This window comes from Acinonyx jubatus, chromosome B3 (assembly GCF_027475565.1).
Source record: "Acinonyx jubatus isolate Ajub_Pintada_27869175 chromosome B3, VMU_Ajub_asm_v1.0, whole genome shotgun sequence".
NCBI classification, from domain to species: Eukaryota; Metazoa; Chordata; class Mammalia; order Carnivora; family Felidae; genus Acinonyx; species Acinonyx jubatus.
This window is the reverse complement of record NC_069386.1, coordinates 78,794,217-78,821,716: the sequence shown is the minus strand read 5'-3', so window position 1 is coordinate 78,821,716 and position 27,500 is coordinate 78,794,217. Positions and strand designations below refer to the sequence as shown.

The following is a 27,500-nucleotide window of genomic DNA, read 5'->3' as shown; positions in this document are numbered from 1 at the left end:
TTGGCTCTAATAGTTTTTGCCATCCCAACTCCAAAATTCAAGAAGAAATATGAATGGTCTAGCCTGCATCGGATATTCAGCTCTGATTCAAATACATGGTACTACTTTGGCTGGAGAAGGTGTTGTGGAATGGGAGTCTATATTAGGATCATAAGCTTCTTACACCAAACCCTACCCAATGGTCTTTAGAATAACGTCCTTATATTACGGGGCAGCTTTTAAAAGAAAAGGTAATGGGCAAAGAGGTCAAATAACAGCTATTCACACTCAAAAGGAAAGGCAAATTTTGCTGTTTTTTAACTCCCCAATATTTTCTTAATTTAGAATTGAATTAATGTAGACATGAATATTCATGTATGTACAAGTGGTACTACATCTCTATTATAATTATCTAATTACACTTAACATATATTATTCTTATACTAATAAAAAAATTCCACCAGGAGGAAGTTAAATGCAAAAAGTTTTTTTTTAAGTAACTAAATCTTTTGGTGCCTGGGGGAAAATAATAAAATGACTAGAAGGATTAAGTGAGAAAATATATACAAAGCATGTGGAGTTCCATGAATGTTAGCAAATACTGCTTTTAATTTTTTCCCACTGGAAATGTCTTCTGAGCCTACAATTTCTATACTTACTTTTCCATACTTGTGAAATATACAAACCATATGGTATCACTAAAATCTCTACTAAACTACCCAGAATTACATACAATCACCTCAGAAAACATTTAAAAACTTCTTCAGCAATGATGTGACACAATGTGTCAAATTGTTAAAATAATAAGCACTCATTGAACATAACATAGTTTCAGAGTACAAGGACACTCACTGTTCCGAACCAAGAAACTGCAGATATAAAGACAAAGAGGATAAGATCTCTCAGTCTAGTGCTATGTTTACAACTAAATTGCACTGAGGAAGAAGCACTCTGCCTGGGGAAGTCCACCAAATTATTTGAAACCCATTGGGTAAAATCTTAGAGGAACATAAAAAAGTTCATGTTAAGTACACATAAAAACAATAAACAACAGATCTGGGCAATGGTAGTAGTATGACTAGAACATCACAGGTTGGAAAAGAGTGGTAGAATATTACGAAGTTGATGCTTGTAAACAGAGATTGGAACCAGATTGATAAGGGCTTTGTAAAGGAAGGAAGGAAGGAAGGAAGGAAGGAAGGAAGGAAGGAAGGAAGGAAGGAAGGAAAGAAAGAAAGAAAGAACGAGCTGAGAATTATATTTGGTAGACAAAGCATTATCAGAGATTTTTAAGAAGCAATATTTGGAAGGATAGACTGCAGAGAAAGGCAGGAAGCATTATTTAAAATAATAATAATAATAATAATAATAATAATAATGGAGCACCTGGATGGCTCAGTCGGTTAAGTGTCCGACTTCGGCTCAGGTCAGGATCTCATGATCTCGTGGTCCTTGGGTTTGAACCCTACACCGGGATCTGTGCTGACAGCTCAGAAACTGGAGTCTGCTTCAGATTCTATGTCAGCCTCTCTTCCTCTGCCCCTCCCCTGCTCACACTCTCTCTCTCTCTCTCTCTCTCTCAAAAATAAATAAAACATTAAAAAATTTAAAGTAATAATAATGATAATATTTTTAAAGAGGCATAATCTAATCAAATCTAGATTCTGAACCTGGTCAAATATTTTGGTAGTTGTGTGAGAACTGAACTCCTCTCAGCCTCTAGTTTTATCTGAAAATAGTACATACTGTGGGGTTCCATCGTGTAATGGTTAGCACTCTGGACTCTGAAAATAGTACATACTGCAGTGTTATCTGTGAAGATTGAGATAATGTGTGTAATGTGGTCTGTACATGCTTAGTAATTCAAGAGGAGATACATATATCATTTACTATGTGCCACACACTATTCTAAGATTTTTGTATGTGTTGAATCATTTGACTCTCACAATAATCCTACAAGGAAGGTATTGTTATTATCCCCATTATACAGTTCAGGGATTTGAAGCACAGAGAGGTAATACAGCTTGTTTGGGTCATACAACTACAAAATGGTACAGATGGAATTCAAACTGAGGCAATCTGACTCCAGTTCCATGCCCTTAACCAGTATAATGCCTCGCTAGAAGAGATCAAGTCAGTGCTCTTAAAACCCTTGTCAAATGTTCTAACCTTCCAATTAAATTTACAGATTCCTCAACACCATCCTCCAGACTTACTGGATCACCAATCTATGAGATTTGAAGTGTAGGAATCAGAATGTAAGCCCTTCAAGGTAATGTGTACACAATAAAATTTGAAATTCACAATGGTTTAGGCAGAGAGAGCAAAAACTCAGTAAAAAAAAAAAAAAAAGTCCAGGTAAGGACAAGTAACAGATTAAAATGTAGAGATGGGGCGCCTGGGTGGCTCAGTCAGTTAAGCCTCTGACTCCAGCTCAAGTCAAGATCTCACAATTCAGGGTTTGAGCCTTGCGTCGCGCTGTGCTGACAGCTCTGAGCCTGGAGCTCCTTCCGATTCTGTGTCTCCCCCCCCCCCCTCTCTCTCTCTCTCTCTCTCTCAAAAATAAATAAATAAATAAACATTTAAAAAAACTTAAAAAAAAAATAAAATGTAGAGACTAATTTTTTTTCAAATTACTATTTGCCCCTAGCTTCTATAAAATGAGAAGAGCTGTCTGCCATTCTTAAAAGTAAAGCTCAAGTCTTTGCTGAAGTCTCACCCAAATGTTTAAATTTCAACAATCGTAACTACTCAACATTTGAATCTATTTTACCTGGTTAACAGTGAAACAAAAGTTCACTAGTAGGATGGGAAAGTAGGATTAGCCAGTAATAGATGAAAGAATACTTTAAAAAAGATATTTATACATTTTTATGGTATGATACCATAAAAGAAACACAAAATATCACTTTTATGTTTAAAAGAAACACAAAATATCAGTTCCTATAAAGCAACACAAAATTAGTGTGACAGTCTTCAATAACATAAAATTTCTCTACATTTAAACTCATTTATATTTTAGACGTAGGGTACACATTCAAACTATTCCAGAAGGCATGGCTTTGCTATTGGGTTAAATAGTTTGATATCTGAGGTAGTTCATCACTAATAATAAAACAGCAAAAACAAAACAAAACCAAACAAAGAAAGCCCAATGCTGGAAACATTAGTAGAGCGTTTCCATTATGACTCCACAATAACCCAGTTGGCCAATGAATGAAGGAGGTGAAAAGGTAGTTATGGGGAGCTAACTAAACCTTAACCCTATTGTTAGCAAACTAAGACCTTTGTAAATTATCACTGTTACCGTCGTCAGTTTAAATCAGCAAGAGTCTCGAATTTTTGCGGTTCACGAAAAATGTCACTCGTGAAAGAAAAATATCCGGGTTTTAAATACAAAGGATACTCAGATTTCAGTTTAAATCCCCACCGGGCATTTCAAAGGCTGTCACTTCCCTGCAGTCCAAAGTCATAAAGACTACTCCGAATATCCCTCTTAGGAGAAACGCAGAGCCACGTAGAGCATCTCACTCTAAACCTGCCCCTAACCTTCCATCTTTAATAAAGGAAGATTCTTTTACCTGTGGTAACGCTTTCGCAATTAGATTTAACTACTGTTACAGCTTCAGCATTCGAGTCCAATTGGCGTAAATACTAAACTGTATTTACCAGAAAGAGATTGAACAAGGCTTAATCTCAGGGACGGGGGGGGCCTCCGAATCCTCAATACTTAGAGTTGGCTTGTGAGCGCTGGCCCGCGCGAGACGCTTCCCAGCACCTCGACTTCCCAAAGTCTCCACGCCCGGCCCTACCACCCGACGCTCCCCAAGGCCCTCCGATTTCCGCTACACTGTCCCGCCTCTCGACCCCTGTCCCATCCGACGGTCCGAATTCTCTCCCTGGAATACTCAGTTTCTTCCCTTTCCCCATTCACTCACCAAGGCACGCTGGGCAGAAGTTCCAGAGCGGTCGTATCAGTTTTCCCTTCTTTCGCAGAGCCGCAAAGCTGACCTCGAGCAGCCCCATCCAACGGCCCACAGGATTCAAATTCGTCCACTTCCGCCTGCAATCCGGAAATAGAGTTAAGCTCCACCCCCACAAGGGGCGGGGCCCGCGGCAACGTGGGACGTTGCGGGGAGGGACTAGGAGACCCCGGCTCTTTTCTGGTGGCATGTTGGGTCTGGTGTGCTACCTTCGTTTCAGAGTCTTTTGTCTGACTCCTTACATATGTTCACAGAAAAGTGCGGACGCGGCGTTGGTGTTCCTGTCCGGTGATTCTTGAGGGGATGCTCTTGTTTCTAAAATGGACAGAGACGCGTCCTTCAAGGACTGGAGAGAATAAAAGCACTAATGGAGCCCTGACGTTTTTACCCCTCCCATCGCCCTCCCGTAAGCAACAGCTGCAGCCCAGAGGAAAAAACAAACCCTAAACAAACCTGCTTTCCCTGGCCCTCCTCAATCCCGGCACAGTAGGACATTTAACCTCTTTCCCTCCCCTGTTTAAGGAAGACAAAAAGCCAAGTGCACCAATCACACTTATTCGAGCCACAAATTAAAAATTAGTGATCGGACTAGTTGCTGGTTCCAAATAAAATACTTGAGGATACATGTTAGAAGGCGACACATCTTTTTTCTTCGCCTATAACGAGACTATTTTACATGATTATTACGCAGTTGTCCTGTGAAATTCTTGGGACAATAGTGTTTACCAAGGACCGCTTCTGAAGGGTTATATGCAGGAGCTATAAGGAAAAGAAAGACCGAACATACCTTAGCCCCAATCCTCCTCAAAAAAAAGGGAACTAAACTCTGATTTCGGCGTTGCCACCAGATCATCCTCACACCTGATATTATTGATTTACGTAAACAGATCATTTCAAACCAATCCATCCATGACAGAACACCCTCAGCCTCTGTCAAAACTACAATTTGAAAGATTAGAGTTCTACAAATTTATTTTACAGATAATCTGACAGAAGGGAGTGTAAACCTATTAACTGGTGTGCTGTTTTTAATAGTGGGAAATAGGAAATAACCTAAATGTCTATCAGTAAGGGAATGATTAAATAAGCTATGATACTTTAGGATCTGATATTGTGCAGGCACTAAAAATAATGAAGTAGATCGGTAGATACTCAAATGAAATAATGAAAAAAAAATCAGCTGTAAAAGGACTATGTACATAGTATCCTTCTTTTAAAGTATGTGAAGTGCCTGGCACACAAAGTTTCTGGATGGATAGTAAACAAAAAAGTTATCTCTGTGAGTCAGATGATGAATGAGGATGTGAAGAGACTTTTTACCTTTTGCTTTATAACCAGTTGAATTTTTAAACTAATAGCATGTTTTACTCTTGTAATTTGAATTTTTTTAAGTGAAGATTGTTAGAAATTGATTATATTAGAAATTTAATATATTCTAGATATAGAATCAAGTTAATAAATGTATAAAAGTAAAATGTTTGAATAGTCTGTGTCCATTCATTCATAGATTTATTCAACAAATTATATGGTAATGGTTTGACCACACATTTTGTCATTTATAATTTGTTGTATTATTTAATGCCACCACATTTCTAAAGTGGCCCCACTGAATAAATATATTGCTCCTTCAAGTTCTTTGAAAGCAGAAACTATGTCATATATTTTCCTATTTCTTTCATATGTCTTGGCACCTTCCCACCATTAAGTTTTATTCCTCACATGAATTACATCCTCAAGTTATCCACAAGCAAAAGTTAAATACTCAAATGGGGGAGGGGAAGCTCCCAAGACAATTATAAAATACAATAAAAAATATTATTTCTTAATACAACTATATAGGCAAGTTTTGCTTTGTTTTAATGTTTTATTTAAATGTTTGTCATCTGAGTTTTCCTTACTCAGTTCTTCTTGGACTCTCAATAAATTCTTTAATTTCTTGTCAAGATGTTGACAAAATATCACCAGCAGCCCTGTCATCAGTCAGGCCAATGATATTAATTTCTCATCTGCAGTGGAGGGTCCCTTAAAGTCACTGACATTTTTTTAGGCTTAATTGTATAAATTTTCTAGGGCTGGTGTCTATTAAGTGGAATATCAGGCTTGTTTGCACTTTTTAAACTGTTACTCCTTCCCCTCCCCACTTCAGAATAACTATAGGTGAATTTGAATAAAATCAGTATTCAAGTACTGCTACAGCATTTCATTATCACAGAAGATCTACAATAAATACTCACTGACTAAATCGAGGAGTCTGAGTAACCTCAGACTTAAAAACATTTTAAAGAATATATTCACTGCAGGATATATTTAAACTAATAAATCTGGCCATCAAACTGGGCATTCAGATAGCTAATAAAATTCTTAAATTAAGTAAAATACATTGATATGAGTATTCCACTTACTAAAAGCTGCAAAAACTGGAGAGAAAAAAAAACACACACAAGAGAGTCTTATTTAGTTTCTGGTAACTGCTCAGTAATCTGAAATAGCTAAGAACGGAATCCTTAGAAATTTTGAACCACAGCTAATATAACCTTCTCTCTTCCCTGCTTTCCTCCTTGTATTCACTCCATATGCCACAGAAAACAGGACAAAAACACATCTGGGACCAATGGTCATCAGCTCACACACAAAAGCCAATACAAAGTGTGGCAGAAGAGCTCCTAGAACTTCCTTTGAAAGATTCTTATCACAAGCACCGTGACCGACAAGAACAATAAAATGCCTAGAAATAATTTTAAGTATAGGATATGTAAAAAGTTGGAGACCATAAGTGATTTCAATATTTGCAAATGGAAGATGAATGTTTAAGAATAGTCTAGAAAAAGAAGAGTAGCAGAGGCCGAGAGTAGTCAATGTGTCTTACCAGGTAGTAAAACCTAACACAAAGTTACTTTGATCAAGTAGTAGGGAAAAAAATTATTAGTATAAAAAAGATAAATACACAGAGAATCCAAAAAAAAAATTCAACTATACATAGAATGTGAATATAAAGGTGGTATTTCAGTTTAGTGGGCAAGGAATATCTTCACTCACAAATTAACAAGAAATGGCAGTAACTGGCTATCTGGAAGATAAAAAGTTAGATCTCAACCTCGGTAGAAAAATTCTACAAGAATTATAGATTGAAATATAAAAAATATAACAAAAATGTGTTGGGAGAAAAGTTAGAAGAAACTGTTACTTTAGGTTAAAGAGATATCCTAAAGAAAGAAGGAAACTTAGAAGCCATAAAATAAAAGATGAATGTGCCATGCCAAAATGTGCCACTTTGGCATAAAGATTATTTTGAACTGAAGGTAACTGAGAAGCAGACATGGGAAGAATTCTCTGCCTTCTGTCATCTAACAAAAGCAGGGCACAAATTTCCCTTTGTGAAGATGTTCCCCTCTTCCCTGTACCGAAAGAAGAACGTCCCTTAGCAGTGGAGGTGGAGATGGCATTGATGAGTCCGCATTAAAAAGCCTCATTAGGGGTGCCTGGGTGGCTCAGTTGGTTAAGTGGCCGACTTTGGCTCAGATCATGATCTCATGATTTGTGGGTTCAAGCCTACATCAGGCTCTGAGCCTGCATCTTGCTTTTGATTCTGTGTTTCCTTCTCTTTCTGCCCCTCCTCTGCTTGCGTTCTGTCTCTCTCTCAAAAATAAACACTTTTATGGGGTGCCTGGGTGGCTCAGTCGGTTGGGCATCTGACTTCAGCTCAAGTCATGATTTCACGGTGGGTGGATTCAAGCCCCGCAAAAGGATCTGTGCTGGCTCTGTGCTGACAGTTCAGAGCCTGGAGCCTGCTTTGGATTCTGTGTCTCCTTCTCTCTCTGCCCCTCCCCAACTCATGTTCTGTCTCTCTGTGTCTCTCAAAAATAAATAAATTTTTAAAAAATAAAAAAATAAGCATTTTTTAAAAATTAAAAATAAATAAATTACATTAAAAGACTTACTAAATAACTTTTATCTACCATTAATTTCCCTTATATATTTACCTCCCTACAATTTACCACTCCTAGAAGCCCACACTCCTCTTCCTTTGTCTAGTCATTTCACAACCTACTGCCCTTTGTTAAAACAGTATATAAGCTCTCAAGCCTAACCACTTCTTTGGGTTTTTACTTTTTTTTTTTCTTGTGGACCCCCTGTGCATGTAAAATTAAAAAGAAAAAGTATATACCTTTCCCCCTGTTAGTCTGTCTTTGCCAGTTTAATCTGCAGGACTCCAAGTTCTGAATATAAGAGGGTTGAGAAAAAATCTTTCCTCTCCTGCAAATACAAATGACTGTTACAGTTTAACGTATTTAGTTGGCAAGATTCACCATAAAGCCTCAAGAGATAAATGAAAGACTGTGATAATATTTATAATATATATGATACAGGTTAACAACTCTAATTTAAACAATTTTTATAATTTGATTTTTTTCAAAAAAGTAATCACAATGGGCAAAAGAAGTGACCAAGTAATTCACTGAAGAGGAAATGAGAAAGGACAATAAACAAAACAATACTCAACCGTACTACCACCCAACCAAAATTTTCTTGGACTGGCAAAAGTTAAAACAAATCATAACATCCAACACCTGGAAGATGTGCTGGTAAAATATGGATTCCCATCTACTGGTTGCATACACTACTACAACTCTTTTGAAAAGTAACTCTTCGACCAAATTTTCTCAACTTTGGGATTCTCCTATGGAAATAAACATGCACTCCTAATTGGAAAGAACTGTTCATCAAGAGGGAGGTGATTATATAAGTTAGGATACATCTATGTTATCAAGAATCTTCACAAAGCTGTATATTGCTTTGCCCCCAAAACATTGCCTCCAAAGTTAGGGCTATTGAAGTCTCAAAGACACACACATGAAAATGAAGACTGGTATTATTTAATTAGAAAACTAATAATTTTCTTTCTTTTTTTCTTTATTTTTTTGTGCTAAGTCTTCAAAATTGGTAGACACTTGACGTTTGAACAACATGGGTTTGAACTGTGCAGGTCCATTTGTATGTGGATTTGTTTTCAATAAATACAGTATAATACTCTAAATGTCTTTTCGCTTCCTGAAGATTTTCTTAACATTTTCTTTTTTCTAGTTTACTTTATTGTAAGAATATAGTGTATAATACATATAATATAAAAAATGTGTTAATTGACTGTTCATGTTCTCAGCAGGGCTTCTGGTCAATAGGAGGTTATTCGTAGTTAAGTTTTGGTGAATCAAAAGTTACATGTGGATTTTTGGGGTGCCTGGGTGGCTTGGTCAGTGAAGCATCTGACTCTTGATTGAAGCTCAGGTCTTGATCTCAGGGTCACGAGTTCAAGCCCTATGTTGGGTTCTGTGCTGGGCATGAAGCCTACTTAAAAGAAAAAAAAGTTATACATAGACTTTTGACTGTGGTGGGGGGAGGGGAGAGGTCACTGCCCTTAACCCCCGCGATATTCAAGGGTCAACTCTACATTTTATACTTATATCACATCTCAACTGTACTACCCATATTTCAAGCGTTCATTAGTCACATGTGACTAGTGGCTATCAGCCAGCACAGTTTAAAATACGTCACAATTAGTCCTTCTGAAGAATACAGGCTATCATGAGACTATTCCCAAAATTCTATTTCTCTAACATCTGACAAGCATTTGAAAGTATGAAATAGAAATAATTATCTCCCCAACTAGCTCTGTATCTTAACTATTCCTGCTCTTCTGTATTTACCTCAGATTTGTTGTTTCCACTTTCTTTTTTAATGGACATTTTTGTTCTTACCCTCTGTGTAAGAGGCTTTCCATAGGCTTGTCTGTTCCATAAGCTTTCTTCTGATTCTCAGTAATTTTCAAATACTTTAGAATATACTTATTTGCAAAACAAATTAGTTCATTTAATTGATCACCTCTTGTGTGCAAGTCATAATGAGAACACTGTACCAAATAAGTATATGACAATAAGTATATGACATATATACATACGTCAGCAGTGCTAATAAATTTCTGTGTGGAGTTTTCACTATGTAACTAAAATACTCCTTATATTAGGTTGCCTGGCCAGTCTTTTTACATCAATTTTTGAACTTGAATCAGAATGCATTTTAGGACAAGTAGGCTGTTTGCTACCAAACAGAATTCTTTCCCTCAATGTCTCACTCACATAAATGTTTTGATCTAAATTTTTAATCTAACTGTGGTTTGCTGTCTTTTAAGTCAAACACACCACCTCCTGGCAGCAGGAAGTACCACCCAAAACAGCAATTTCAGGTTTCTTGTTTCAGGGTTGTTTGGATAATAAGTAGGTTTATTAACAACAGCGATTTGGAATGATACCATTCCCGCTGGGTAACTGCATGATTTCAGCAAGAAGGGCTCAAAGTTTGCTTGCAGCCATTATGAGACATGGTTTTTTATATGGGTCAAAGTTATGATGTGTTTATGTTAGCATTCCTCCTCTCCATGTTGGTGATTCAAATGGTTGTCTGGATTGCTTTTTTTTTAATTGCTGTCCTTTGGCCTGAAGTGTTTACATAGAAATCAGAGCCTTTTTCCAGTTAAGAGTAACTCCACGCACTGGTAATGCCACCCAGAATAAATCAAGTAATGAACAACATGTTTGAACTGAATCTTAAAAATTCTTGGATACAATTGCTGGCAATCAAAACTGTTTTCAGTTTATATTGTGTACTTTGATTTTTTAATCCCTCCCAGAATAGTTGAGGGAAATGACTTCTCAAGTGAGTTGATAAAGTGAGTCAGTTATAATCAGCCTGGTCCTCACCTGCATGTTTTGATGGGGATGGAAGAAAATTTCAAAAGTCCAGAGCACAGAATTGCCATTTAGGAGGCAGACACTTGCTTAAAGCCTAGCTTAGACTTTATGACTGTTCTTTAGGGAAAATTCTTCACGGAGACCAATGATATAGTGGTAAGAACTAACACTAACACAATAACTAAGTGGCCTTTACATCTAGACAGGCTGGGATTTAAATACCAGCACCATTACTTACAAGCTGCATATGAAGGACCCAATCCTCTGAGCATTACTGTTGGTTTATAAAATGTAAATCATAGTAACTACTGCACAGGTATGTTGTAAACTTTAAATGAGAGGCTATTTTAAAGGTAATTACAATTAGGCAAAATGGGCACAACATATAGCCAACATAATCTTCTTTCTCTCAGTAGCATGAAGCATTCCACGTCCAGTTTCTTGAGTCTGGCTGTCCACTTAGAATCACCCAGACTTGCCTCCCAAGTGGATCTTCACCATACTCCTTACCTCTTCCCTTAGAGCCTGTGATAAATTCCTCAGTGACTGGCTCTCTACTTTCCACCTTGGCAGCTAATGGGAAAAGTTTATCCTTGTTAATATAAAGAGTGAATGCATTAGTTTTAATAAACTCTATCTATTGCTCAAAAGGATAGTGAGAATTTGTGGGTAGTCAAATATGATGTTTTTGGTATGTAACTCTCCCTCCTCCTTTTTTCAATAATTTGGGTTTACAAGTCTGGTATCTCAAGAAGCAGTTCACCTCTTTTCTGGTGTTTGTACGGTAATAGATTTAAACCTCAGTACGCGGGCAGTGATTATAATGCTCAATCAGATTTCTCAGAAACGAGATTAATGAAGGGGATATATGATTAGGAAAGGAAAAAGGACACTAACATTTATTCAATACTTTCCACATTCCAAACACTGGGCGAAAACTATTCAAAAGTTGATTTACCTAATCCTGACTCATAAAATAGGTAAAGAAACTTAATGCAATTAAGTAATTTGCTGAAGGTCACAGTAGACAGAACTGTTTACAGACACAGTAAACACTGGTATTTAAACACAGCTCATTTGCATACAAAGGCTGTTCTTTATCCATCACAGCATTTTAATTCACACACCCCATGAGAGATATGAGCAGCTATAAAAAAGCCTGACATTAACCTAAAACAATCAGTGAATATTATAGTTTGGCTTTTATGGGAAAGTTATTTTCTTATCTGCAAAATTGTGGATGTTGATTTGGTAAAAGACCTTAGATATCATCTATTCTCTAACCCATAGCATGTAAAATCCTCCCAACTTTCTAGGCCTTTTGTAAAACATGTATTCAAGAGAACTGAGGAGAAAAGAAAGCAGTCCAGAATTCCCCTTGAGTAGAAAAAGTTTGGATCTCAAATCAAGCTCAAGTTTTCTGCCCATTTAGTGAAGTTATCTAAAGATTTCTTTTTCTAAGAGGGGCATTCATGTCTAAATTGAGCCCTGATTGATGTCTGGCCTCATTTTACCAAGGTGCAATCCCTGCCGCGTCTCAGGTAGTGGCCAGTATGCTTTTGTAGTGCAAATCCCATACCACATGTTCGCTGAAGACCACTTGATGATATATTCTCTACTAACATACTCCCAGGAGTTGTCAAATAGCGTGGTAACATTTTGCCATCACTGGCACAAGGAAAGGCTATCTGTAGTATTGAGATGCTTAGATAGATTTAAAGCAAAGGAGAGAGGTAGTGTAACTCATTTGTAAAATCTGTGACAGCGAGACAATCTCCAAATGTACATTATCTGCTCCTTAGAGCTCTTTAAAATTGTATTCCTGTAAATAATTAGTTACAAAAGCTAGTTCCTATGAAAGCACCTTAATTATTATTTCAGCAAAGATGGAAAACTCCATTTCTATCATAGAGATGATTTGATAGGGGAGTTTAGATTTATGGCTGTCTGGCCTGTTATGTTGTTTACCATCTAAATATTCACCTAATGATTGAGTTCAGTTACCCAGGAAACCTTGGGTTTCCTTGATTCATTACAAGAAACTGGTGCCAAGGAATGCTGAGTGTCTCTCAAAGGAAAATGTATACAAACCCATGAGTCAGTAAGATTGTATGATTTAGTCAATCACAAGTAAATTACAGCCAGGTGTTAGATTCATACCAGCAAGTGACTAAAAACACAAAAACTAATATTAAGAACAAGGGCTTTAAAAATAAATAAATAAATAAATAAATAAATAAATAAATCGCATTCTTTATTTGCAGACAACAAGATTGTCTATGTAAAATTCTGAAAGAATTTACAAATAAGCAACTAGAGTTTTACATGAGTTTAACAGGTTTTTGGATATACAATCAATACACAAAAATGAGCTGTATTTTTATATACTAGCAATGAATAATTGGAAATTGAAAATTTATAAAATTATCTGGATTAGGTAATAATTTCCGAGACTCAATACCAAAGCACAAGTGATAAAAGAAAAATTTGATAAACTGAACTTCATTATTAAAAAAACCTTTTTAACGTTTATTTATTTTTGAGAGAAAGAGGGTGAGCAGGGGAGAGGCAGAGAGAGAGGGATGGAGATGAAATCTGAAGTAGGCTTCAGGTTCTGAGCTATCAGCCCAGAGCCCCACGTGGGGCTTGAATTTACTGAATTTACGAAGTTATGAACTGTGAGAACATGACCTAAGCCTAAGTCAGAGCTTAATTGACTGAGCCACCCAGGGGCCTCTGAACGTCACCATTTTTAAAAACATTTGCACTTCAAAGAATACCACTAACAAAGGTAAAAGACAAACCCATAGGCTTGAAGAAAACATTTGCAAATCATATAATTTGACAAGGAACTTATATTCATAATATAGTAAGAACTTACAGCTCAATAATAAGAAGATAACCCAATTAAAAGATGGACAAAAGATTTAAAAGAACAGTTCTCAAAGAAAAATTCACAAATCACTAAGCACACGAGAGAATGCTGTCATTAAACAGTAGGGAAGTGCCAATCAAAAACAACAAAAGATATTACAAGAAATATAGCCACTAGAATAGTGATAAAACAAGCAAACAAACAAACAAAACAGAAAATAACTAGTCCTGGCAAAGATATGGAGAAAACAGAGTGTAACTGTGTCCCATGCAACCTGAAGACTACATATTTCTAACTCACTGACCTGTGGCCTTCAGCTCATAGCTTGATTAACTATAAATTCTTTGAGATTTCAACAAAACACTGACTCTGGAGAGACAAGGAACACTAACCACTGTTGCCAATGTGACCAATTGTTGGATCCATCATCCAAAGCCTCCATCAGTACGGTCATTCTAATCCTAGAGTTACTCTTGTGTATAATTTCACTCATGTACCCCCTCGCACAACAGATTTACAGAAACCTGTTTCCCCTGTCACTTATCAGGTCCGTCTACTAATCCCCTATTCAGAAGTCCCATGTTTCTTTCTTACTCAATCTCTCATCAAACATTATATTCAAAATAGTAGTAAAGACCTACGAGCTTACAAATGTACTTTCTATTGGCCAAATGGAATCCCTAAATTACTTACTGTAAAAGTTCTATTATGGCCTTTGCAGAATCACCACCTCTAAGCTATTTTATTGAGAAATGCTTCAACTCCTCAGATGGAGATTATCAGACCCCCATTTGTAACACAGTATGTCAATATAAAGAATGTTTCTTGGGGTTTGGAAAAATTAACTGTCTGCCAAGTCAGGAGGAAGAAGTCAGCTCCCTCAGACAAACTCCCGGTTCAGAAATTTAACACCTATTATACCTAAAAATACCTCTATAAATCTTTGGGTAGGTACTGTCTGCACACTCCCTGGATGTGTTTTTGGCTGTGAGGATAATAAGAGGACCTCATGGGTTTATGATTGTTTGAACAGTGGGACAATGGGAGGCATGTGCTTGTTAGCATTTCTTATCACTCCCTTCTTAGTACACAATAAGTCTAAAGTGGCCCATTGGACTAGCTCTTTCAAATTATTTACCTGGGCTACTAGGGATCTCCCTGGAGAAATACCAGGTGGAGATGAATATTTCTTTGGATATACTCTGCTCTCTGGTAGGGAGTTGCAATTCATAAACATGTGTTAGAAAATGTGTCTAAAATGTTAATTCTTATTGCTAACAAAACAGTAACTCTCTTGCCATTCTGCAAAAATCTTTGGACTCCTTGGCTAAAGTGGTATTAGACAACAGAATAGCTCTAGACTATTTTTATCAGAAGAAGGAGGTGTATGTGTAGTAGTCAATTCTTCTTGCTGTACTTAAAATAACAGCTACAAGCAGGTTGAAACTAGTATAGACAAAATTAGACAGCAGGCCATTTGGCTGAAGGAGACCTTACAACATTACACCCCTCTGCTTCAAAAGGGTTGATTGGTTTACCAGCCTTTTTTTTTTTTGATCCCTCTAGTATCAGATCTATTTTAGAAGAAATAACTGATACTTACTAGAATGTAGTTAGGGGAAAAACAATAATGTTATGTGTCACTAGATTATGCAAAATGGTGTCCAAAGTTGTAGATAAAGAACTGCTTCTGATATCCAGCCCCCCTCACTTAAAACAAGGGACCAAGACTTCCATCCTACACCATGTCAAGACCTTCCATTCCAAAATCCCTTCTACACGCTGATTCAGCTTGAAGTAGCTATGGAAGACAGACCCATATTCCCCATATTCCATAGAAATGGAATGAAGGAATGACAATCGGGATTTGTAACTGTGTCCCAGGCAGCCTAAAGATTACATATCTCTAACTCACTGACCTGTGGCCTCTAGCTTATAGTTTGACTACTGATAAATTCTTTGAGATTTCAACAGAACACTGACTCTGGGAAACAAGAAAGCAGAGGTTCCTTGAAGATTAAGGTTGACCATGCTAAAAAATAGCCTTCCTTCGTGCCAGCAAGTCTGCTTGAGACCATACTGAGAATGATTAACCGCTATACCACCACTTCCCCTGCTTGTGGAATGTCACTACTTCTTTGTGCCCCCCCCCCAAAAAAACCTCCCTGCTTGATCTGGAACTTTGGAGACGGTCTTTGGACATTAGTGTGTCACCTCCCCAGGTTGCTGGCCTCCTGAAAAAAGGAGCAACCTTTCCTTTCCAACCAACACTTGTCTCTGGAGTATTGGCTGTTCAGGGACAAGCTGCTGAACTTCGGTTTTGGTAATAAGAACCCTTATGTGTTGCTTGTGAGAATGCAAAATGGTGCAGCCTCTTCAGAAAACAGTTTGGCAGTTTCCTACAGGGTTAAACAGAGTTATCATATGACCCAACAATATTACTCCTGGGAATCTCCATAATAAAAATGAAGTATGGGGGCACCTGGGTGGCTCTGGGTTAAGGGTCCAACTCTTGGTTTCGGCTCAGGTAATGATCTCACAGTTTGTGAGTTTGAGTCCCACATGGGGCTCTGTGCTGACACTGCAGAGTCTGCTTGGGATTGTCTCTCTCCCTCTCTCTCTATGCCCTTCCACTGCTCTCTCTCCCTCTCTCTCTCTCTCCTTCTCTCAAAATAAATAAATAAATGTTAAAAAATGAAGTATGGGGGCGCCTGGGTGGCTCAGTCGGTTGAGTGACCGACTTCGGCTCAGGTCATGATCTCATAGTTTGTGAGTTCGAGCCCCGCGTCAGGCTCTGTGCTGACAGCTCAGAGCCTGGAGCCTGCTTCTGATTCTGGGTCTCCCTCTCTCTCTCTGCCCCTCCCCCTCTCATGCTCTGTCTCTCTCTGTCTCAGAAAAAAATAAACATAAAAAAAATGAAGTATGAATGCTCACAAAGAGACTTGTAGCAGTATTCTAATCGCCAAAAAGTAGACACATCAACTGTTGAATGGATAAACAAAATTTAGTGTATCTACACAAATAATACTACTTAGGATTTAAAAGGAATGAAGTGTTGATACATGCTATAACATGGATGAGTCTCAAAAGGATTATATTCAGTGAAAAAAATAAGATACAGAAGATCATATATTTTATGATTCCATTTATGTGAAATGTTCAGAATAGGCCAATCTATAGAGACAGAAAGGGATTAGTGATTGCCTAGAGCTATCAAGAGTTGTTGGGGATTGACCTCTAATGGGCACAAGTTTTCTTTGTTTCAGTGATCAACTGAATCAAAATATCCTAAAATTAGATTGTACTGATTTTTGTACAAGTCTGTAAGTATAATAACTGCCATTGCATTGTAGACCTATCATGAGCAACTTTTATGGTATGTAAATTACATCTCAGTAAAGCTACTTAAAAATAGTTATAACTTTTGTGTTTTTGGATAAGTGTTTCCTGAAAAAACAAGTCATGTTTTTTCATAACAAGTCATGTTTCATGTTTCATAAAAACAAAGGAATAATAAAGTTTTTTAATGAAGACAGAATAGTAAAGTCATATTTATATACACAGTAACTTATGGCATTTATGGTTTCAGATTTAAAACCAATACATACCTTTTTAAATCATAAACACATCAGATACTTAAAAATGTAAGGCAAGAATTAAAATATAGTGTGTGATAGAATGAATGTGTTCTAGATGAAGCATTCAGAGAGGACTTTTATGAAAACACCTTCTATTTATTTTATTTTATTTTATTTACTAAATGAGAGATATGAATGATAAAGAGGAGCCAGTTTTGTGAATATGGCGGTGGGTGTGGGTGAAGTATGGGAAGAGCATTTCAGAAAAGGAAATAGCTAGTGCAACTGGGGCTATTTCTTAGTTAATATTTCTCTAAGGCCCTAGATTAACTCTTTAATATCCATCTCTCCAGACATCCAAACAATGCATTTCTCTAGTTCCTGTCAGTGCTCAGCAAACTCTTGAATGTATTGATCTTCCTTTAACTTTTAAAAAACATCTTTATTGAATTATAATACAAACACCATAAAACTCACCCATGTTAGGTATACGATGTAATGATAGTGTATTTACAGATTTGCTCAAAAATCACCACAATCCAATTTTGATGAGCTCAAAAAGAAATCTTGTAAATAATGTGACTCCTCCTCATACTTCTCTCCTTTTTTTCCTTCCCATCTCTCTCTCATCAACCAAAGGTTGTTGAAAACTTTTTCACTCTTCTGCATTGGCCCACTGACCAGATGTTAGGAACCACTATTTTACAGCATCTTCCAACACTAAAACTTTGTGATTCTCTAACTTACCCATTCTTTCATTGTGCTTTTCTTTCTTTCCTGAACTTCCTAACTTATTTTCTAGTTGACAGAGTAGGCGCCAAGGGCAGGCTTGCCCCAAGATGGGCACTTTGGCAAGAAGATCGTTCTGAGCTGAAAGCAATTGAAACCTAATATCCTTAAGAGAAACTTTTGCTCCGTCCTTAACTATATAGAAGGATCTAAATTAGGGGTCTTTTCCAGAAAAAGGATTATTAGCAAAGATAAATTCTACCTGAGTGACCCCTCTGTATGGCAGGGCAAATAGCTAATCACCAAACATTTACTCTTCTTATTGCCCTGTGAAGTGCATTTCTTTTCTCTGAAGTCCCACCCCCTCCCCTCTTCTCTTTAGTTCAGGATGACATATATACCTCATTTTGCCTGGCTGTCTTTGGAATTTCCATGTCTGTGTGGATTCCCCATATATATGCTATTAAATCTAAGCCATGCCGATTTGATTCTTACTTCAGCTAGAAGAATCCTTGATAGGGACAGGAATTCTTGCTCCCCACCAATGGCATTATCTTCATTACCTCTGGGAAAATTAAAATTTTATAGCAGAAATCAATGCAAGTTTTACTGTTATTAAGACTTCAGCTAAGTCTCTTAAGAATAAAATATTAGGGTTCTGAAAGGATGGAAATATAAAATCAGTGCCAAAACAAAGATGAAAGACTAAAATAGATGCATGTATACCTAATCTCCTCCAAGGCCCCTTGCCACTTCCTCCAGACACCTAGTTCTGCCATGAGACTTTGATGAGGATACAATTGAATGCACTGTATGAACATTTTCTTTTCTTAACAGAGTACTAGTAAGCTTCTTCCCCTATTGGAGAATGAGGTCCTTAATCTTCTACACATCCCCATGGGTGGCGGTGGCATAGAAGGGAACGCCCTGGTGGGACCAGAGGGAGTCAGAATAGTGGGGAAACCTTCCTGATTCTAATTCATTTAGTAAATATTTATACTAGGCGTTTCAGACTCTGACTGTGCTCTGACTTTCTGACAGTGAAATTGTAGGTGAACAATGCACTGTAAAGAATTATAATTTGATACATTTTGCAATAAATATTCATGAAATTTATTGTTTATAACATTCTGGAATAAAAGTTTCACTATGTTTCCATCTATTCAAGTAAATTAATGTCAATAGCCCTTGTCAATGTTTTTACAATGAAACTAAGCTTTTAAAAAACGATTAACTATCCACTAACTAAATTCCACACTTCCTCATTTGCCTTTTGAGAATAGTAAAGTCAGCAGGAGAGGAGTTTATTCAGGTTCCCTCCTGCTATCCCTCTCTTGCTTCCAATCAACGCTTGCTAACATTTTGTTTGTAGAGAGAAGATATAAATAAAAATTTTCATTGAAGAAGAAATAATAGGCTTATTACAATAAAAATTCTGATTAGAAGCCAAATACATGGTGCTTTACCCCAGCTCCTAATTTTAAATGAATTTTTAAGGCAGATTTTTCTAGATAGCTAATACATTAGATTGTCCATAAGAATTTATAGCCAAATATATGCCAGAAAAAGTCATTTATTTTTACCTTAGTGTACTTCATATATTATATTTTTCAACAGAGAAAGAGAGAGAGAGAGAGAGGGAGAGAGAGAGAGAGAGAGACCACGTGAGCAGGGGGAAAGGGGGCAGAGGGAGAGAGAGAATCTTTTCTTTTAACTTTTTTTTAATGTTTAATTATTTTTGACTAAGTAAGAGAGACAGTGTGTGTGAGTGGGGGAGGGGCAGAGAGAGAGGAGAACAGAGGATCTGAAGTGGGCTCTGTGCTGACAGCAGAGAGCCACACGTAAGATCATGACCTGAGCCAAAGTCAGACACCCAACCCACTGAGCCACCCAGGAGCCCGGAGAGAGAGAATCTTAAATAGGCTCCATGTTCAGTGCAGAGCCCAATGCAGGCCTTGATCCCACGACCCTGGGAACATGACCTGAGCTGAAATCAAGAGTCGGTTGCTCAAATGACTGAGCTACCCAGGAGCCCTACAACAAAAATGTTTAAATGTGTAAAGCTGGGATTTTGATATGACTAAAAGGAAAATATCAAAGATGAAATTATTATAAAGATAATTATTAATGTTCACAACTGAGTTTTTTCTTGATGGGCTAACAAGGTAATAAAAAGTACAAAAATCATAAATTCTACAATAAAGAATAAATAACAATAAACATTTATATCTATCTATTTTATAAAGTGCATTTTCTTACCTTACTTTCAGAAATTCCCTTCTCCAATCACTTCAAAATCCTTTAAAAGACTATTTCTTGGGGCACCTATCTGGTTCAGTCAGTAGAGCATGGGAGTCTTGATCCTGGGGTCATGAGTCTAAGTCCCACATTGGACATAGAGCTTATTTAAGACTTTTTTTTTTTTAAAGAATATTTCTTCAATATCCAAGCATTATATCTCAATTGCATTTTAATAAAGCTGGAAAAAAAATCCAAGCTATTAGTCTTGTTAAATCCATTTTTAACAGCCTCACTGAGGTATCATTGACATACAATAAACTATACATTTTATGTACACACCTGTGAGACCATCACCACAATCAAGATATTAACTTAGCATTAACATATCCATCATCCCCAAAAGTTTCCTCTTGGACCCTTTTGTAGTCCCTCCCTCCATTCCTTCCTTTCCCACTGCCCTATTCTGTCTTTTTTTTTTTTTTTAATTTTTAAAATGCTTATATTTATATTTGAGAGAGAGAGCGAGAGAGAGAGAGAAAGTGCAAGCAGGAGAAGGGGCAGAGAGAGAGGGCTCTCATCTGAAGCAGGCTCCAAGCTCCAAGCTGTCAGCACAGAGCTCCACGCAGGGCTTGAATTCATGAGCCAAAGTCTGCTGCGTAACTGACTAAGCCACCCAGGCACCCCTGCCCTATCCTGTCTTAAGGCAACCACTGATTTGCTTTCTGTCACTATAGGTTCGTTTACATTTTCCAGAATTTTATAAGAATGGAATCATAGAGTATGTACTCTTTTTTATAAAGTTTCTTTCACTCAGCATAATTATCTGAAGATGCATCTAGTGTGTGTGTGTGTGTGTGTGTTTATGTATATTTCCTGTATGGATATACAATCTGTTTACCCTACTGATAGACTTTTGGTTGTTCCCATTTTCAGGCTATTACATATAAAGCCGCTACAATATTTATATGTAAGTCACAAATATGGATATAAGATTGCATTTCTCTAGGATAAACCCCTAGGACATTGCAGGTGTATGTAAACTTTTTAGGTTTTTCAAAATGTTGTATCCTTATACATTCCATCAGCAGCAGTGCATGATGGTTAAAGTTCTTCTGTACCCTTGACAATATTTGGTTTGATTAGGCTTTTTTAATATTAGTTATTATAAGGGCCTCTCTCCCATGTGAGGGGTCCCTTTTCTCCTCAACCAGGGCTGGAGGCCAACATCAGTCCTTGAGGATTGTTGTGAGGGCTGCTGGGGGCTGGCAGCCTTGTTTTCCTGCCTTGGACATCTGTAGTTGCTGGGAGCCCCCACTTGGTCTATTCCAGGCATGCCAACTCCACAGCCAGACGAGGGGCTAAAGTGGCAGCGCTGGGCCTCCAGCCTCTGGCTGTCCTTGGGTAGTGCCAGGCTCTCATGAGCTGCCCCTGGCCTGTAGCTCAGTCCCCTCCCTGCCCCATAGACAGCACCTAACAAGAAAACACACCTAAACAGGAACATTCTTCTTTCACAAAGTTGTTTTGGCTATTCTTGATTTTTTCATTTCCATCTGAATTTTAGAATAAGCTTGTTAATATCTACAAAACTCCTGGAATTTTGGTTGAGATTGCGTTGCCTCTATCAATCAAATTGGGGAGAATAGATATTAACAACATTGGGTCTTCTGACTTGAATACAGAACACAGTATATATCTTCATATTGGCTCAGTTGTGATCATGTGACACTTGGTGTCACATACTACTCGTATTGCAAGACATCACTCATTTATCAAGTTAAAATTGATCAGGAATGTTTTCCCGTCTTGCAGGACAAGTTACTCGCAATCCAAGCTTTTATTGTATTGAAAAACAAGAAGAACCACTGTCAAACCAGAGTTCCATGCCTCATGAAAATCTCTTTCAAAAATGAAAGAGAAATAAAAATATTTCCAAACTTTTTCACACTTTTATTGCCAGCAGACCTGCATTATAAGAAATGTTAAAGGAATTTCTTCAGACAGAGAGAATATATACATGATACCAGATGAGAATTTGGATCTATGCAAAGAGATGAAGTGTTCTGGAAATGCATAAAACAGTGTCAAGAATGAGTAGAGCATTATAACTTGTTTCCAGGAATTGTCCATTACTCATGCCTCACCAGCCTTGATCATAGCATAAAAATTTAAATATATTTGAGCAAATTTATGATAGATGAAATAAAGGGAAAAAACATTTCTTACCCTCTGAAATATTACCAATTTGTTTTCCTACATCTCAGGATTTTCAAGCTGTATCTTTTAGGTATGTAATATTTTTCATCTCATATATGCAATTCATGGCCAACGTTTCATATTAAAATCACTTTACAAGCCTTGTGTTTCTGTAAACAGAAATGTAAGTCATAGGGCTAATACAATTTACTAACACTTTGAGTGAAAATCAGAATAAGTATAAATGACATCTTGGCTGAATAAAACCCAGAAACACATGGTTTAAAACCATTTATGTCTTGGCTCTCCTCTTTTAAAATATTCATTTGTTTAAAAAATCTAGGGGCGCCTGGGTGGCTCAGTCGGTTGAGCGTCTGACTTCAGCTCAGGTCATGATCTCGCAGTCTGTGAGTTCGAGCCTCGCATTGGGCTCTGTGCTGACGGTTTGGAGCCTGGAGCCTGTTTTAGATTCTGAGTCTCCCTCTCTTTCTGCCCCTCCCCCACTCATGCTCTGTCTGTCTCTCTCTCTCTGTCAAAAATAAATACACATGAAAAAAAATAATCTATTTATTCATACTATCAACAGTGATTATTGAGGGCCATTGTTATGCCCAGAATTCATGATCCCCAAAGACCACCAGGGAGCCGAGTCCGATGCAAAAGCAAAAGAGCCTTTATTCGAGCTAGCTCGAGCTCAATCCCCTACCTGCACCGACGCAGCGGTGAGATACCAGGGAGAGAGCGAGTTTCAAAAGCACAAAGGTTTTATAGGGGTCTAGGGGCAGCCGATTGGCTGGGGAAGGGGCGTGGCCTCGGCCGATTGGCTGGGGAAGGGTCAGAGTCCTGTTACGCAGGTCGCTGGGCCGTGTTTTGATCAGGAAGTTTGAATGGGTGAGAGGGAGGTTACTCAAGGGGAGGAGGCGTGGTCTAGGTGAAGGACACAGAACAAGATGGAGTCGGCAGGCGTAGGCCCGCCCTTTCACCGTGTACTATTCTAAGCCCTGAAGACAGAACAGTAAACAAAACCCTTATTCTCATGCAGCTCCTATTCTAGTGGAAAGAAACATAAAACAAGTAAACAATACATATATAATATGGCAGATGATGGTAAGGGCTGTGAAGAAAAATACAACAGAGCAAAGTAATAGTGGGGAGGGAGGTTTTAAAGTGAGAGGTCATGGAAGTCCTTTCTGATAAAGCAACATTTGAATAACTATGTGTCAGGTCAGGGAATGAGACACTGACACAAAAATGTGCTTGAAATGTTCTAGGAATAGGAAGGGTGTCAACCGGCTGCAATAGAGTGAATGAGACAGAGTTGGAGGAGATGAGGTAGCTAGGGGCCAGGTTATGCACGCCTGTGGGCCATAGTAATGACTCGCATTTTATTGTGTGAGATGGAAAGCTACCAAAGGGTTTGGGGGAGGAAAGGGAGACTATCTAATGTTTTAAATGTCTAACTTTAGCCATGTTGTTGAGAATGGAGAGCATGAGTGTCAAGAGAAGAGGAAGGGAGACATGTTACAAAGATAAATAACATGACATAGCAAAACTTTAGGTCAACTCTAAGTTCTTTGTGCTCTGCTAACAATATCATCCAAGTGCAAATTTAAGGAGCAACTGAGCCTGTTGCTACTTTGGAGCTTTCTGGCTTTAGGGCTCTGCAAAATGAACTTTGTGTCTATTTGGCAGCTTCTCTGAAGAACTGTTCTTAGCATTTGGGTTGCAGTTCATTCTGGTGTTGTTCCAGTTATCTACTGCTACCTAATAAATATCCTTAAAACTTAGTGGCTTAATATAATGACATTTGTTTTGCTCACAAATCTGTCATTTTGGCAGGGCTTGTCAATCCAGATCTCTGCTCCACTTGGCAACAGCTGAGAGAGCTGGAATCATCTGAAGGCTGGGTCACTCACATCTGGCATTTGATGCTATCAGCTGGGTCCTTGGCTGTGGTTGTGTTCAGAACACTTACATACAATTTTTCCATGTAGCTCCCATGGCGTCCTCACAGCATGGTAGCTTAGTCCTAAGAGCCAATATCCCAATGGTGGCTGGGGTCCAAACGTGAGCCACATGAAGTGATATCACCTTTTCTAACATAGTCTTGAAAGTCAGGCAACAACCCTTCCACTGACTTTGATTCATTAGAAGCAAGTTTGTAAGGCCAGCCCATATTCAGGAGGCAGGAAATTAGTTGCCACCTTTTGATACAAAGAACATCAAGTCCCACTCTGAGGCAAGTTGAGTTGATAGACTGGATGGCCTTAGTAATATCTCTAGGCCTTGATAAAACAAACTTTCTTTGCCTAGCTCTAAGAGGACACAGAATTTTGGGAGAAAAACATGTGAAATATAAGGTTAAAAAAAAACAGGGAAAGCATCAGAACCACCCTTGCTAGTTTATTTCCCCAACAAACAGCTGAATCCTTGTCACAGTTTAGGAGCCCTAAAATGCAAGTCCTTGAAGAGCTCATGATCTAATGAAGAAAAAACACACAGATTGTGAAGTCTTCAGTAGAAGGGCCCATTTCTCACTCGTGTATCCTTAGTGCCTAGTATTGTTCGTGCAACATAATAGACACTTAAATGTTGCATAGTTGAACATTCTATTGTAATAAGTGTTACATACAAATATTTAAGGGAGTACAGAGGAGGGGGAAACTTCCCAGAAGAGGAACATGGAAGATTTTTCAGAGTATGTGGCATCTAAATTAGGTCCTGAATGATAACTGTGAAGTCAGGGACATCAGAAATATGTGCAAAGATGTAGAAGCATGAAAGAGCCTAAGAGAAGAGCAAGTTCAGATGACGGTGTTGCTAAAATATATTCTTGACATAGAGTAGTCAGAAAACATTTGCTGAATAAATACATGGATGAAGAGTATTGGATGGTCAGCCTAGAAAAGTGAGGTTTTGGCTGGGTTGTGAATCTTTATGTCATGTAAAGAATGCTGGAATGTATCCTACATGCAATATGGAGTGATACAATGTTTTTACACAGGAAAAGTGCTGTAATTAGAGATGTGTTTAAGAGTGAGAACTCTTGTAACAACAAGAATGGGCTGAGATGGGGAGAGATTGAACCCTGGTAGGCAAGACTAGTTTGGAAGCTACTGTAAGAGTAAAGTAAGATAGTAAAGTAAGAGGAGGAGAGGACAGATAAAAGAGGTAGTTTGGGTGGTGGAATTGATAGGATTTGATAACTTGATTGAATGAATCATGGGGAGCAAAGTGAAGGCAAGGATACTTCTTGGTTTTCTAGTTGGGTGACTACAGGATGATTATGCCATCACATGAGGTACAAAATACAGGGGTCAGGATATGCTTTGCATATTTTGTTTTGTGTGGCTGTGTGATATAATCTGTTCAGTTCTATGTATTTTTTTACTAGATCCTCAAGTGGGACATACAAAGAAAATGACTGGTTTACATTTAGAGTGATATATGTAACCTTGGTTTTTCTAGGGTCCACAGGCTGGGACATAAAATAATATTCAAACAAGAGACTTAAAATTGGATCTCATCTAACTAGCCAGAAATCTAGCCTCGTATTTTTTCTTCCTGGTTCAACGATACTTTTGATCTGTTTAATGTGTCCTAGCAGGCAGTGGTAATAACCTACGTCTTACTGCTCTGAAGTATTTTTTCGGTCTTCCCCTGCTGTTGCCATCAATATTGGGAACTGGTCCCCTGGTTAAGCATTGACTCTTTTTTTTTTTTTTAAGTATTTTATTTTTAAGCAATCTCGACACCCAATGTGGGGCTCAAACTCACTCATCAACCTGAGATCAAGTGTCGCATGCTCCACCGACTGAGCCATCCAGGCATCCCATCACTGATTCTTGAAGACAGTTCTTGTTTCTGTTTCATTTCTTGATTTTTCACATGCATCATGGGAACTCATGGAGCTCCCATAATAGTGCTAACATGACACCTCTAAAATTTCTGAAGGTGGTGTGTCTGTTTTCCCATACTTTAAAAAAATTTTTTTTAAATGTTTATTTTTGAGATGGAGACAGAGACAGACAGAGAGCAAGCAAGGAGGGGGACACAGAGAGAGGGAGACACAGAATCTGAAACTGGCTCCAGGCTCTGAGCTGTCAGCACAGAGCCTGACATGGGGCTCGAACTCATGGACCATGAGATCATGACATGAGCTGAAGTTGGAGCCTCAACTTACTCACCCAACCAGGCGCCCCCCACTTTTAAAAAAAATTTTAATGCTTATTTATTTTTGAGAGACAGAGAGACAGTGCAAGCAATGAGTGGGGCAGAGAGAGAGGGAGGTGACACAGAACCCGAAGCTGTCTTCCATTCCAATTCTGGAGACACCATCATGATGAAATAAGAAAAAATGCTCTCCCCAGCACTTGTGTGGTGGCCATGGAGGCGTGTCTCTTACATCTCCCCTCAAGAGAATCTGCTGTTGTGTGCTTTCTGACTGACAGCCTCCAGCTGCCTCACCTTTGGATCTGCTGTGGCATTGATGCTGAGGTGATGCTTCATAAGGGCTGCTCCCACTCAGTGACTGAGCATGGCTGAGGTACTAGAGCTGACCTATCTCAGCCCAATATGGGACTCCTCTAATAGCATCCTTCGTTCTGGGACACCCCACTGGTTTGGCCAAGGCTTTCTCAGAAAGACACTACAGTTTGAAAATCTTCCTGCCTTGTGTTCTGAAGTCTCTTCCCATCTATTCCTGTTCTCTTCCCCTTTATCGTTCACAGGCATTTTTTCCCAGGAAGTTTCTTTAAAAAAAAAAAATTAATGTTTATTTATTTTTGAGAAACTGAGAGATAGAGCATGAGTAGGAGAGGGGCAGAGAAAGATGGAGACACAGAATCCGAGGCAGGCTCCGGGATCTGAGCTGTCAGCACAGAGCCCAATGCAGGGCTCAAACTCACGAGCCACCGTGAGATCATGACCTGGGCTGATATCAGAGGCTTAACGACTGAGCCACCCAGGTCCCCCTCCCAGGAATTTCTTATACATCTAGTTCTGTTTGGGCATTTGATTTTTGGAAGATCTGAACTGACATGAGTGGTCCTGAGAGTGGGGTTGTGGGGCAGGAATTACTACTAACTATGTACCCTCAAATCAAAGGTGAGATTAAAAAAAAAATTTTTTTTAATGTTTATTTTTGAGCGTGAGAGAGAGCCTGGGCAGGGCAGAGAGC

At 38.3% G+C, this 27,500-nt stretch overlaps 1 protein-coding gene and 1 non-coding gene across 4 annotated transcripts in view; one reads left to right on the top strand and one right to left on the bottom strand.

The window, feature by feature from the left end:
• G2E3 (G2/M-phase specific E3 ubiquitin protein ligase) overlaps positions 1-4,189 on the bottom strand; it is a 66,894-nt gene extending 62,705 nt beyond the window's left edge. For 2 of the 3 annotated variants that reach the window (XM_027065518.2, XM_027065521.2), the window contains exons 1-2: positions 4,172-4,189; positions 3,918-4,042 (exon numbers count right to left, since the gene is read on the bottom strand). The gene's annotated coding sequence lies outside the window, so the exon portion shown is untranslated. Of the gene's footprint in view, positions 1-1,365; positions 2,489-3,917; positions 4,043-4,171 lie in introns of those variants that run through there. The other variant, XM_053224342.1, reaches the window with a different exon arrangement.
• Positions 4,190-21,297: 17,108 nt separating this feature from the next.
• LOC113601695 (small Cajal body-specific RNA 20) lies at positions 21,298-21,422 on the top strand. Its single transcript, XR_003422979.1, has one exon. It is a non-coding gene; the product is annotated as a small Cajal body-specific RNA 20 (non-coding RNA).
• Positions 21,423-27,500: the final 6,078 nt, after the last annotated feature.